Consider the following 15,822-nt stretch of genomic DNA (forward strand, 5'->3'; position numbering starts at 1 on the left):
TCACATGACTCCTGTAGGCGAAGAAGAGGAATGATGGCGATTAGCACCATCAGCACCCACAGATTTACATATTCATTATGGGCAAATCTCTCATTCAGGGTCACTGCTTTACATGTCTAGAATCGAGGGAAGTTTTATTATTTTACAAGTGTCAAATACATATCAAACATCTACTTCCTCACCTTTTGCTAAGAGGCAATACAGAATATGGTGTTCTTTGTTTTATGATTCTTTTAAAAAATCTCATGGACCTGAAGCCCTTGTGATTTTTTATCTTTTCCCTAAATATAATGCCATCAATGACAAACTTGATTCCTTTAGATAAATGTGTTCATATATGCACATGCATGTGTATATATGTTAACAGGTTAGTTAATTGTAAAGTGATAATACATTTCAAAGGTATATTCCTAAATCTACACCACAAAAGGTTATTTATAAAAATTTATACATTGGAGAATAGAGTTACCTTCAGTTTAATGGTTGAGCCATCTCTCCAGCCCAAGAATTACTTTTTTAAAACCATCAAAAACCTTAATCTGTGCAAGGCGCCTGAAACATCAAGGTTCTGAATTTTGTTGTGTCTTATTTAAAGCTCATCTCCACATTCCTTCCTATTCACTCTTCAATGTCATTTATACTCAAGAAAAAAGAACTATCAAATGAGAAGAATTCTGAGAGTGAGTGATTCTCTAGAACCCAAGTTATAAGTTGCATTCATTTTTAAAGTAACTCACATGTTTGGTAGCTGTGGGACCTGGACCCCTGTATTATCAGTCATTCCCAGTAGTTGCATCTTTTAGGTGAACTGAAGTGTGATATACTGAGATTTTCTCATTTCTGATAAATTATATTCAGCCATCCCTTTAAATATCTGCATACATTCTAAAAGTATTTTTCAAATAATTTACTGCATTTTAATTTTTTTATGCTTATCCAAGGTACTAAGCATGGCTTTCACTTCCTTTCCCTGCTTCCTCTTTAGTGTGATGGTTAACACTTGACAATAATCCTGAAATAGAAAACAGGGCTGAGAGACTGGAAACAAATGACATATCGATTCAGGCTGGAAAATATTTTGATGTTTTGGTTTTGTTACAGTTCAGTTGTTTGAGAAAATATGTAGGTTTGGATTTAGTTCAGACTGGTTCACTGGGCTTTTTTTTTCTTTAATGGATTTGATTTATTGTTCTGTAAAAAGTTTAATATTGGGTTTAGGTCAGAGAAAACACATTCACCAAATAGTATTTGTTTCCAATTTTGGTTTGTGGGTCATTACAAGGTCTCAGTGCTGTAGTTATTTTCAAAACCACAGTGTGGGGTTGGTGCCTCACTGTGGATTCCTCCTGGAGGACAAGAGATGCCAGTCACTCCCAGAAGAATAGTGAGCGCCTTAAGTAGCTATGACACCATTATATATGTCCTGGGTGAGATGAAAAGTTATCAATACATTGCTGAGGGTGTGCTGAGGCTTCAAGTGACAGTAGTTCCTTTTAGCATGTACATAGAGTGCTCTTCCATTCCTCACAGGTAGAAGCTTTACAGCCTAAACTTTAAATATACTTTAGGTTTGCACAGCCTCTGACACACACACACACACATAAGTCAGCTTTGTATTTTGATGTAGTTATCCATGCCTTTCAGTGGGTTTTGCTTTTTAATATTACTGCCAACCTCACAAAACAGTGCTGAGAAACCCGGCCCCCTGACTACGTCTGCCTTTTGTTATTCCTTTAACAGCTCAGTGTGGCAAAGGACTGTCAAGATCTTAGTTCCAGAGGTTCTCCAATATATTTCCACCTGGCTGTGTTTTGTGCAAAGCTACATTTTAAAATATTGGTGTGGCTGTTATTGAGTGTAACTATTAAAAGGAAGGAAAAAAGCAAAATCTTCTCACTAGAAAAACTCTTTAAAGGCTGGAGAAATAGTAAGGAGTGTGTTTAATGCAACTAATTTATAGATAAATGCGGTGCCAGGCTAAAATACATTAACAAGGTAAGGCTTTGGGGTCTCTAGGTAGATAATATATTGCTTTCATTAAAAAGCAATCTGCATGGACGATATCCACCACCACTGCAAACTCCGCAGCTGTCACCTTTATCAGGGGAACAAGAGCAAGCCACTACATTTTAATCACTGGAGTTTGTCAGGAACAAAAAACAGCCAGCTTCCCACAAATCAACAGACATGTATCCTGATAAGGGAAGTGCACAGAAAAGGGCGGCTACATACCACATGACATCACCTATTCCAAGCTGATCAAAGCCCTGTAATTGTGGAAGATAAATCTACAGAACCAGACTCCAGGATAAAACAGTTGTCTTTAAACAAAGCAGATGCACACTTGGCGCAAATCACCCAAGACTTAGTACCTGTGTAGATCTGAGTTACTTTGCAACATAGAACCTGCAGCAGTAATGCGGAGGGTGAGACATCTTCCCACTACTTTTGCTCCAGGAATTTGTTGCAGGGCTTGCTGTGCTTTGATCAAATGGAAAAGGCATGGGGAAAGTGTTGGAATAGGTGTCAGTGAGGAGAAGACAGCCAAGCAGAAGCCAAATGATGTTCATAACAGAGGCAGGAAGGTACTTATTTTCACTTAAGGAGACAGAGACTAGCCCTGCCCTCGTTCTCCCTGGTGTTGCTTACCTGCAGAGACCTCCTCGTCTGAGGTGACTTGAGACAGTCTTTGTACCAATAAACACTGCAGTTTTTAAAGCTGATACATCAGAAAGGAAGGGAAGATTATGGGATGGACATGTACAGCAGGCTATACAGAGGTTGTGGTATAACAGTAAGGGAGCATTAGGTCAGCAACAGGGTAGGGACCCCTGGGGCATGGGCATGGAAACCCAAGTGTGACACACACTACTCACGGGAGAAGACAACACATTGAGATTCAGTTTCCAAGTCATTGAGGCTGACAACCAAGGACATGGTGACTATTTTTAAAGCCCCAAATGCATTGATGGCCTCTGACTTAAGTCACACATGTTTAGCTGTCCAAAACTGTTAGAATAACATTTCATTGCATGTTATGGTAAATATGTACATCAGTTCTGCAAATTTCCTAACCATCTCTTCTAAATTGAGGAGTTCATGTCCAATAAAGATAAACAATTTAGGCTGGGTGTGGTCGCACATGTCTTTAACCCTAGCACTCGAGAGGCAGAGACAGGCAGATCTCTGTGTTCCTGGCCAGTCTGGTCTACAGAGTGAGTGCAAGGACAGGCTCTAAAGCCACATAGAGAAACCCTGTCTTGAAACACACACACACACACACACACACACACACATGCACGCACACACACACCAGTAGAATTTGGTATATTTGCAATGTTTATTCCTTTATTTAATGTACAGATGTGTGTGCTATGTGACATGTGTGTAGAGGTCAGAAGACATGTTATGGGCTTTGGCTCTCTCCTTCTAAGATGTGGGGCACATCAATGGAACTCAGGTTATCAGCCTTGGAAGCAAGCACCTTTACCTACTGACCATCAGTCATAATTCCAAAGCATTTCCATAGCTCCCAAATGAAACACTGTAAGTACTATACATCCACTCCTCATTTTCCTATCAATCATGACTTAAGCCCCTGGCTACTGCTAGCTGTTTCACACACACACACACACACACACACACACACACACACACACACACATATATATATATATATATATATATATATATATATATATTCTGGACATTTCTTATAAATGGAACTACATAATAAAAAATCCTTTATATGGAATGGATTTTTTCCACTTATGGATTCATGCATGTTGTAACATGCACCAGTAGATCATTCCTTTTTTTGAATGGATAGTATTTCTCAGATGGGTATACCATAATTTATTTATTAATTCTTTCATTAATGGAGAGCTAGGCATGGGAATTGGGTATTTTGTTTCCCCCTCTTGACTATTGTGAATTCTAGACTCAAGAGAGAGGAAAGATATGATTTATCGGTATTTGAAAGTCTGGATTTAAGGTTGATCTTTCCAAGCAGAGACATGAGCAGGACCAAGTAAGGATGGCATTGTACTTTCAATATATAAACTTACCTTTCAAGAAAAGCATTAACAGATAAGCAGAAACTGCGAACCAATAAACAGTGCAGCTGATACATCAGAAAGGAAGGGAAGATTATGGGATGGACATGTACAGCAGGCTACACAGAGGCTGTGGTATAACAGTAAGGGAGCATTAGGTCAGCAACAGGGTAGGGACCTCTGGGACATGGGCATGGAAACAAACACATTGAAGCAAGGGCTCAGAGCCTCGGAGACAATTTCGTATTGCTATTTTCCAACAGGATGGGAGAGGTTTTTTTTTTTTTTGGAAATTCCTGCAATAAAATTATTGATCTGGATTATAGCAGCACCTGTGGCACAGATCACGCCCATTGGGGGGTGGAGACAGGGGCGGACGTTACCTGGGGGAACCAAGTCTGAGGAGAAGGCTCAGAGAGCTCTCTTGCTTGAAGCAGGCATCCTTGGGACCAGGAACCTGCTGGTGTTCATCTGTCTATGCTGTAAGTTATTTCTCCCTGAATAAACATCTATTCAGCCTATTTGTTTCTCCTGATCCTTATTAAACATCAATAAACAACACTTAAAATTATGCTGTTGGAGAAGGTGGAGTAGTAACACCATTAGTGCAGACAGGAAGCTCTTGGGGGATGATGGCCTTTGTTCTTACATCATGTCCCAATTTGCTTTCTGATGCTATGATAAACACCACGACCAAAGCAACTTGGGGAGAAAAAGTTTTGTTTCATTTTCCAACCCATAGCCCATCACAGAGGAAAGTTGGCATAGAAACTTGAAGTAGAAACCATGAAGAACACTGCCTACTGACTTGCTCTTGGGCTCATGTTCAGTTACCTTTCTTGTATATCCCAGGCCCATCTGCCTGGGGATGGCACAGTCCATATCTAATCAAGGCAATCCCCCAACTGAGACCCCCTCAGATAACTCTAGGCTGAAGCCCAGATAAGTTGAGTGCTGAAGCTAACTAGGAGATGGCATAGGAGACAGGGATTCATAAGAAGACACATTTCCTGGAAATACTGGGGCAGAATTGCTACAGAACTATTCCAATCACAAAATTCTGCAAAACCAGTATACAAAGTATCTATCCATATAATGCCTATATTCAGCAGTAAAACCCTTTTGGGCAAGGACCATCTCAATTAGCCCTTTGTCTCAGAGCAGCATAGTATGTCACCTGGCTCCTGGTCACAGCTTCCTGAAGCATCTTTGAGGAATGAATGGCTATATGAGACTTACAGTAGTGACGAAGCAAGTGTTTGTCTCAAGATACTGTGTGTATGAAATGAGCACTGATTTGAATATCTTAAATTTGTCACTCGGTATTATCTATGCTTATGTAGTTTGCCCATTGATGGATTTCTAAATGGATATGGGGAAAGTTGGAACATTTTGCAAGGTAGGAGCTGTAAAGATGAAAATTAATTTAGCATGTAGGCTCAGCATCCAATAGCCAATGCTGCCTGATACCACAGAACATATTTATAATGAGAGTTTCCTGTAATTAAAGAAAAACTAACTGTAAAGGAGCAGAAAGAGCAAATATTTCATTCGGGCTGCCTTTGGATCGATCAGAGAGAGTATTACAAAAATAAAGACTTAGCTATTTATTTTCAAATAAAAATAATGAAAGCAGACATTGCACCACACAGGAGGAAAAGATTCTGGCTCCGTGGAATGTCTAATTGTGAAATATCTGATAAATTCCCTTAGCTGGAAAGAGTACACTAGTTTATCTGCTGGTAAATACTGCCAGAGGGGTGAAAAGCTGTTGTCTCCAATTCAACCTTGTCAAACAACAGCTGCTTTTCTGGAAAAATAAAATAATCACATTTGCTAAAAAAGAAAGAAAATATTTCTTTGGAAAGAGTATTACTTAAATTTTAAAAATGTGAAGAGTATTTTTAATTTTTCAATTTCATAAATTTTTCCAGTACTATTTTGTAAATTTAAACATACATGGCATGAAAAAAGATGTCCATGGCATTGCACACATCTTGGGCATGCACTCTACTGCTGAGCTCCATTAATTCTGTCCTGGAACTCATTCTGTAAACCAGGCTGGCATCGAACTCACAGAGATGCCCTTGCTTCTGCCTCCCAAATGCTGGGATTAAAGGTGTTCGCCACCAACACCTGTCTCATTCTACTTCTTAAGATTTAGAATTGACCATCCTTTCATTTGTGCTCCTTTCAGAGAACCATGAGTTACTGTTCACTGCTGTGGGATCTTAGTTTAAGGTGTGCTACACTCATTTATGCTGTGAAACATTTGTTTAATGATGCACAGGTGTGTTGCGTTCTTTTGTATTACATTAGTTTAACTCTGTGAAGCTGTGTTACTTTGCCTGCCTAAAACACCTTATTGGGCCAATAGCAAGGCAAGAGAGGGGCTTTCAGGCAGAGCAAATAAACAAAAGAAGAGACGTGAGAAAAGGAGGAGAGGAGGACACCAATGGCCAGCCACACAGCCACATATGGAGTAAGAAGGGAAGATACGGAATAAAGAGAGGTAAAAAGCCCAGAAGCAAAACATAGATGAGAAACGGAATAATTTCAGCTAGAAAAACTGGCTAGGAATAAGCCAAGCTAAGGCCAGGCATTCATAAGAATAAGTCTCTGTGTAGTGGACTCCCAAAGAGGAAAAAAGCCACAAAACCAAAAACCCCAAAACCCTACAGTTAACGGACTAGGATTTGAGAATAAATTCAATAATCCCAGCTCTAAATATTTTGTGTCCTTGTACACGCCATTTTCTCTTTCTAACCTTTCTCCTCTAGCTTTTATTTCATCAGCATGAGAACTTAGCCCTGCCTCGCCTGCCACAGACAGAATTTATGAGATCACTGACTATTTTGACTTAGACACTGTGTTCTCCTTGTGGTCATTACTGGCAGTTCTGTTCAGTATTTGTCTCCTTTGGGCCATATTTGCTTTGCAGACAGACACCCCTTGCATAGATGCTAATAGCCTCCCCACCCCCCTGCTGTCCCTCCTCCCCAATGCTGTGTTTTCCATACAGGAGACCCTTCTAAACAGTCAATGGATACTATATTTTATGTATTCTTAGCACACTGCCAAATAGACTGCTTTAGGTTATAGACCCATTTTGCAAACTACTCAAGCACATTTTGACTACAACTTAATACAGTTAAAGAAAGGGTGCTGTGACCAAACCCCCTGCTGATCAAGGCTTCATTTCCCCACCCTCCTGCCCTCCAAAAACAGATATTGTGTGGTCCTGCTTATTCAATTTAAATCTTTCCATTGACATCACAAACTGGAGGTATTTTCTATGATAGAGAGAAATAATACATTTCTTTGGTAAAGTCTAGAAAAGTCAATAAAGGAAAATTATGAAGCACAAACTTATATTTAAAGGGAGGTCGAGACTCTGACATCCAACTAGAACAAGCATTAAATGGTTTTTTCTGGCTGTCATTTTCTCTTGGAATAAAATCTCTGTAATCCATCATCCGGAAAACTCCTTAAATAACATCACCGATCGTCTGTTAGCCAGTAAAGGAGGCCACGTTGTCTTTCCTGTTTTCTTGTATTTTCAAGAGAGAACCTGAGTATTTCATGTTGATTGCTTGATTGGCTGCAGAGGGACTCTTTAAAAATACTAAAAGAAAAAAAAAATCAGGAATCCAGTACAAATCAAACATAAGCTGCTATTCATCATGTGCTCAGGGCATTATGTGAGGTTTTTACTCAGAAAGATGTCATTAAAAGTTTCAGAAATTAATTGGTGCCATTGAATGTAATGGCCTTTCCTGCCATAGCTTCTCAAATGTAAAGAAAAATTATGGATAACGTAAATTCCTCCCGGGATTCTTATAGATGTTGGCTTTGTTCTGTTATTGTTTATTGCAAATGTTATTACCGTGATCTATGGCCCCATCACACTGTGTCTACACTGGGCTGCTATGCAGCAGCCCACAGCAACGGAGGGCTTTACTCACCAGGAAAGACAGTGTTTGTTTCTTAATTCTTTGCCTTATATATTCCAGAAGTGTCTCAAGGTGTTCATTGTGTGTGTTTAAATTTTTATACAAAAACAGATTTGTTCTGATTGATTAAATATTGACTCACGCCATTTTTAGAATAACTCTGAATCTTATTTAAGTTCAGGGTTTGTGCTCTGCCTTCCCAGAAGGCTTGAAATGGTGTGATAATGGCCATCGCCTTGTGTGAATCAATGCATGGGGAGCTACCATCTTTCTCAATAACATCTGCTTAATTAGTAGTTCTTTAGAAACTTGACTCTTAATTAAGGAACAACTTTCTGTCACTTAAAAAAAAAAGTTTAAAGAAAAGGAACTTCTTGTAGACTAAGTACTGTTTTGTTCCTCAGACTTTCATCTGCTGTTTACATAACATTGCAAAGTTAACCCTTTGTTTTCTGATGCTGCACTCTCCTGATTTTGTGCACCTAGAAATTGGTGAAAGGGCACAGGATGTTCCCTGGAAACAAATGAAATAAGCTAAAATACTAGCTTCTATGCCATTTTTTGTTTGTTTGTTGTTTTTGTGAAATTTAGAGTATTCCCCCATTCATCTGCTAATAACACTGCATAAGAACATTAATTAGTCCTATTCAGGTCAAATGTTGAAAAGTTTATAAGGAAAAAAAATTAAGCTACTTTCAAGTCAAGATGGCTCTCAGCAGGAGTGGAGAAAATTACTAACTGCTAAGTCAAAACTGATTTGGGAATATATATAAAAAGTAAAACTAACCTTTAGGGGAGAAAGCTAACATGTTTTTAATTGAAAATAAATTCTTTTTCATACAGTATATTCTGATCATGGTTTCCCCTTCCCAGTCTCCTCCCAGATCCTCCCAACCTCCCAACCCCTGGAGTTTCATTTCTTCTCTCTCTCTCTCTCTCTCTCTCTCTCTCTCTCTCTCTCTTTTGTAAGCTAGCTGAGCAGTGGTGGCACATGCCTTTACTCCTAGCACTCAGGAGGCAGAAGCAGATGGCTATCTGTGAATTCAAGGCCAGCCTGATCTACAGGACAGCCAAGGCTACCCACAGAAACCCTGTCTCAAAAAACAAAACAAAACAAAAAGAAGAGAAAACAAGGTAATAATAGGATGAAGCAAATGGGGTGAGGGATAAAAAACACAAGCAACACACACACAGAGACATACATACATGCACATACATAAAAATACAATTGGAAACTATAAAACAAAACATCTCCAAAAATACCCCTGAGTTTATTTTGTGTTGACCATCTACTGCTGAGGATAGAACCTCCCTTAAGTGTGATTTGTATATCCAGTGAGACTCAATTGGAGGAAACTAACATTTCCTTTGTAAGCAATTGTCAATTGAATATAGCTTCTGGGTTAAAGATGGAGATCTCATGTCCAGTTCCCCTCAGTACTGGGACCCTATCTGGCTTGAACTTGTGCAGGCTCTGTGCATGCTGCCACAGTCTCTGAATTCATATGTGCACCAGGCCTGTTGTGCCTGGAAGACACAATTTTCTTAGTGTCTCCCATCCTCTCTGGATTAAAATATTTCTGTCTCCTCTTTTGCAGAGTTTCTTTGACCTGGAGGGGCAGGGTTGGATAAAAGCATCTTATTTAGAACTGAGGGTGTTCTGAGGTCTCTCACTCTACACATTGTTGAGATGTGGGTCTCTGTGTTAGATCCCATCTCCTGCAGGAGGAAACTTCTCTGATGAGGATGACTGATCAAGACACTGATCTGTAGGTATAGCAGAAGGCCCATCAATAGGAGTCATTTTATTGCTATGTTCCTTTACCAGAACACTAGTATTTGATTTTCCTCTAGGACCAAGAGATATTTAGTCTCAGATTCTTGGTCATCTGAGCTATGGGCTCCATCTTTTATGGAGTGGGCCTTAAATCCAAGTACATAGTGGTCGATTACTCCCACAAAATAACCAAGTGGGGAGAAAAAAAAAACTGAATTGTAGGCTAACGAGAAATAAGCATCCCAAATAAATTTGCTATTGAATGGACACCAACAAAATGGCCTTCTACTAACCTGAGTTTGCTAAGAAGGCAACAGTACCAAACAGGTATGAACTTGAGACAAAATATGAACCTTCCTCAGAGGTCACTAGAAAGATCTTGATGGAGCAGTAGAAATGTGTGAAAACATGAAACCAAGATCAATTTTAAAACATTGCTTTCCAGATCATGCATTAGCTTTGCTTGTCAAACAGCTAAAACCAGTTATACTGCATTTATCATACTGAAAACATTGAGTATATTTTCTTCTTTTTCAATTGCATTAGAGTGTGTGTGTGTGTGTGTGTGTGTGTGTGTGTGTGATATGCACATATGCATGTGCCATGGTTCATATGTGGGATTTAGAGGACCCCATTTATTAGAGTCCGCACTGTCCTTCTACCATGTGGGTCCCAAAGAAAGAACTCAGGTAGGTTTGATGGCTAGCATCTTTACTGGATGAATCATTTCATCCACCGTTGTGTTATTTTTCTTTCTTCTTTTTCTTCTTCTTTTTTCTTTATTATAAAAACTAAACTGGAAAACAAATAAAAAGCATCACACACCAAAATTATCCAGACCCAAAGACAACACAACTTAATGAACTCATATAATTAGAATCTGCATTCTACATGGCAGTTGCAAGGCTTCATATTAAACCTTATACTTCCAATAGCTAGTTTTATGCACTTTATTCCTTTAAATGGATGTATTGATTATTTCACAGCAACCAGAGAACCTTCATATTAACCGCCTAATGTGACTACACAGATTCTGCTCAGTCCACATCTTCCTGTGAGTCCTCCAACATGTGGTCTCCCCATTTCCTGTGCTAGAGGGGCAAGGCACAGCCTCAGCCCCTCCAGGAAGGGTTACAGAGCACACAAGTAGGGGCACACTGAGTTATCACCCATGCCCAGGGCTGTGACTGGCATCTCTGTCTGTATGAAGTTTCCTCCACAGGCCAGAGCAAAGAGGAAGGACTCTGAGAATCTAGGGGTCCATCTCCACTCAAAGCAGGAGCTGGAACGAACCTGTGCACAGCGCTACATGGTTCTTTCCATATCAAGAGCTCAAGGTGGCTGCTGAATTATTCTCTACTCCATGTCCATCTGGGTATCTCACAGGGAACTTTAGAGAACATGCCCCTTCAGAAAAGCCAGGCTTTGTGGTACAGGCCATAATTTCAGCTACTTGAAAGGCTGAGGCAGGAGACTTGGAAGTTCAATGCCACCCTGGGAAACTTAGCAAGATCCGATCTCTAACATCAAAGTAGGAAGAGAGCAGCATTGGTTCAGTGGCAGCCCGTTAGTCTGGTCTGCATGGGACCCAACAGTCTCCACCACAGAAAAGCAAGCTTTTCCATAAAAAGTGAGAAATAGCCCTTGTTTCTGTAAAATGACTTGACTTGGAACCAACATGAAGCTTCAAAACCTGATAATGATGTGTCCACTCATGCCTCTGTCCAAACCTCCAATTGCTGCCAGGCAATTCTCCTGCATGTCAATATTCCAGGGTTTTTGAAAGTTAAAATTCCAGCAAGGCAGATAGCCTGTGAGAACCTGGTTGATAATGCAAATAAATAATCCTTTACATTGTCAGCAACATGGTTCCCCCTTCAACCCTTTCACTTCATGAAATGACTGCCAAGCAACTGTGTGTCCACTTGGTTGCCAAGGATATCAGGATAAGAGCTGGGGGGTGGGCATTTATCTCTTTTTAAAAGGTAGCTCATCGTGTTTTCCTGACAACATGAAGTATTTAATCTTCAACCCTTACTCTCCAGCAATGAGAGCATCAACACAGTTGCTGCTGCTCTGGACTGCTTTGAAAGGTCAGACCCAAGTCTCTGGCCCCGGAAAGGACTCAAGATTGCTCCTGTTTTTTGATGTTTTTTCCTGGAACAGGTCTGATAAGCATATAGATGGTCTTGGTAGCTGAATACAGGAGAGAGATAAGAATTTAGAGGTGTGGCCTGAGCTACATCCTCACCTTTGGAGAAGTGAAGACCCTTTCATCTTTACTCTTAAATTACTTAAAGACCACACATAAAACCTGACCCATCTTCAAGACATTTCATGACTATTTTCTGGGACCAAAATGCTTTACTCTGGAATCTTTCTTCTTATTTATGTTTTGTTTGGGGCTATTCTGTTCATTTTGCTGTTGAGAGAGTTTTTAATAAAAGATAGTATTCCCTATTAAATATTGAAATTGTTTTCCTTTAATAGAAACACTTTGTTACTGAAATAGCAAAGAAACAAAAAATTGTCATCAGTGTGGGCACCAGGAATATATTTTCCATGTGTAAAGTGTCTGCCTCCATCCAATTCCTTTATTCTTCTCTCTAAACCCTGCCCTGCCTCAGGATGTTTGTAGCTCTAGCTTCCTGACAGCACCCTTAGCTTACATAAAAATATGGATTTCAACTGGAACCTGTCCCTCCAGTGTCCAATCTCCTGTTCTACCCTACAGAAGGGAACATTCAAGCCCATCCTGATTCACCTTTGTGTTTGGCTCACACGTTATTCTAGCACAAGGACCTCAGGAGGGCATGTGACTAAAGACAGGCTAAGGTCGGTGTTAATGTGTGTGCCTCCAAATGCCACACCCAGTCCCAAATTCCTTCTCTCTTCTGTCCCTTGCAATACATACCATTCCCGCTTGTGTGAAAGGTGGTGTCCGCTTCACCTTGTTGTGATGTCATTTCCTTCTACATCCTCTACAGCAATGGGGAAGAGAGCATCCATACTGGAGTCTTCCAATACAATTCAGATGTGGACTCAGCCACATATTATCTATGTGTCCTGAGCAGAATATTTAATCTGTCTAAAATCTGTTCTCATCTGTTAGGGGAGATAGAAACAATTCCCTACAGATTGTTGTGATTGGGGATGCCAAACATACCCAAGTCCCTGTGGTTGCACCCAGCAGCACACGATACTCTTTGGTCAACATTAGATTCCCCAGTTCACAAACACTGCATTGCAATGACTCCCACAAAGGAGTGATTAAACGTTACATGTGTAATAAAGTGGACACTTAGAATACATAAGAAAACAATGTGTTTATCTTTTCCTTGCCTGAATACATTTCATACCTGTCTTTTGAGTTGGGGAGAAGGAGGAGATCAGGCAAGCATTGTGTAACTCTTGTGTTTTTTGTTGTGAGCCTAGCCTTTCAATGCCTGAGCCATCTGTCCAGCCCAAGCTTCATATATGTCCATTGGTTTCTACTGTCTTGTGAGGTGCAACATCTTAGTGTGGATGTGTACCAGCCAATGTGTAACCCTGAAAAGTAAAAGGTTCACTAAGGAAGACAAGTCTGTGTCAAAAATGTCTCCCTGCTGCAAGTATTTTTCAAGAGATAAATATCTCCCTTGTGGAAATGCTCTTGTTTTACTGGACTTTGCCAGACCATACACTTCTGGAAGTTCCCATTATTATCTTCTCCATTTCCTCCAAAGTTCCAGGTGTAGTGATCTCTACACAGTGAATTATTCAGTGTTTATCACTCCTTTAAAAAAGATTCGATGAAAATGGGCACATTGCCCAAGTCTAAGACTGAAGATGTAGGAGTGACTCTTAAATCAGGAGAGAGCTGAGTCTACTCCAACATTTAAAACTGTGTCTTTCTTTTGAAGCATTTCTATGCTTTGTCCTCTAGGTTTAGGAAACCCCAGCTCTTGACCTTAATGCCCATTGTGTCCTTAAGGATATATTTATCCTTTCTATCTAGATAACCTCACCCCCCATATCCAAGTCTCTTATTTGATGGATTGTGTCTAATTCTCTTAGTTATAACACTCCATAACAAACACAAAAATCCATCTTGTGCATTCGAAGGACACTGTTAAGTGTGCCTGATAAGGGGCCCTTTCCTGCAACCACAGAATCATTTCAGACACTTCTGTAGCAGGCAGCAGCAATGCCTTTCGACCATGGGCTACAGATATTTTTCCCCTCTTAGGCAAGTGAGAGCAATGGAGCCTGCCTTCTGCATCTACTAATTTTTACCCCACACTTGTTGACAAGACCACCCAGCTTCTCTCTAGCATTAGTTGACAGCTCAAATCCAGTCTCTTCTCTGTAATAGCTGTGGAGAGAAATCAGTAAAGTCAGTCTTATTCTGTGTTCAGTGCAAAAATAACTAAAATACTGCCATCAAAATTACTCTGGTTTAATGTATTTTCTAATGTGGAGACGCATCTGTTAAAAGCCACTTTCTCTGGACTCCCTGGTCCCTGCTAAGTAAAAAGTGATGTGACCAGAACCCAGCAGGTATTGGCACATAGCTGCCTTATCATAGAGTTTTTCCTTTGAGTCAAAGAACTTAGTTTTTTTTTTTTTCGGAATATATGTTAAACTGTTTTCATTAATTAAATCGCTCTTATGTCTATAGTGTGCGTGTGCGTGTGTGTGTGTGTGTGTGTGTGTGTGTGTGTGTGTGTGTGTATGTGTATGCCCATGTGAGAACATGTGCCAGTAAAAGCCAGAGAGGGAATCCAATCCACTGGAGCTGACCTAAGTACTGGGAATTGAACTCAGGTCTTCTGGAAAGGCAGCACGCTTTCTTAACTACTGAGCCACCTCTCTAGCCCTGGGAACACACCTTCACCATGCTACTCATCCCCTAAAAGTTGACATGCTCTGAGGTCTTCTTTGAGTGGGTAGGATTTTTGTCTTTATCTTAAGCTACCATCCCTGTTCTTCCTATAAAATAATCACTCCTTAGCATGCCTTCTTTGTTTTAATGTAAAACATTGCTGGGTTCTTTACCTTTAAAAAGCCTATATTTCTCCATTTCAAACTGATCAGGCAATGTGGTATGCAAATGAAATATTGTATATAACACTGGGCTCTAATTTGGAAAAAGGACACGTCTTGCAAGATAGCAAGTGCACAGACAGAGCAAAACTGGTATAAAAATGGTATCTCTAGGAATGGAAACAGAAAGCATTTTGTACCCATAATAATTCAGATTTCTTTAGTCCTTCAAACCAAGATTTGTTTACTGGAGGCACCACAATTTAGTGAGACAAATTAGACTAAACTTTTTATCTCGGGTGGTTTGCACATGCACTGATTGAACTTGTATTTCTTCCAAAGATTGCCCAGGAAGATAAATGAGCAGGAGGAGCAATTAGGGTGAGGAAAAACTAAAGATTGGCTGACATGATTTAAGTTTACCACTGAGGCAGTTTGTCATTTTGTCTCTATAATCTCTATCAGAATTGACTAAAACAGTAAACATAAATCATTATACTAATTTATTTCACTACACTGTGGTGGAAGAAAAGACTATTTTACTTTTTTTCCCTCTGAGACACTTTAGGGATCCAGGCAGCTACTTTGAACTTCTTTTAATTTATTTATCTGTTGAGAGAAAAGAGCCCAAGAGAATCAAAGATGAGAACCCTGAGTTCTTCAAAAACAATATTTCTTAGTGTCAAAACAAGTTATTTTTATTACACTATGCTAAAATAACTATGGGTTATGCATTAAAAGAAACTCAACATCGATTGCAATTTTTTTTTAATAGAAGCAAGAGTTAATTCCTAAGGTGGAGATGTGATCTAATGCATTACTAAAAGCAATTCTTCATACACTGCTTAATAAGCTTATATGTTGCTTCTCTGACCACAGAAAGGCAAGATGCCATACATTTTCTGAGTGTTTGTTATGGACCAAGACACCATTGAAAATTAGGGCCATGAAGGTGACTCACCAAATCATTGCTGACTCACCAAACAGCACCATCAACAGGCCTTTCAGTGCA

The sequence above is a fragment of the Phodopus roborovskii genome, unplaced genomic scaffold, assembly GCF_943737965.1.
Source record: "Phodopus roborovskii unplaced genomic scaffold, PHOROB, whole genome shotgun sequence".
NCBI lineage: Eukaryota > Metazoa > Chordata > Mammalia > Rodentia > Cricetidae > Phodopus > Phodopus roborovskii.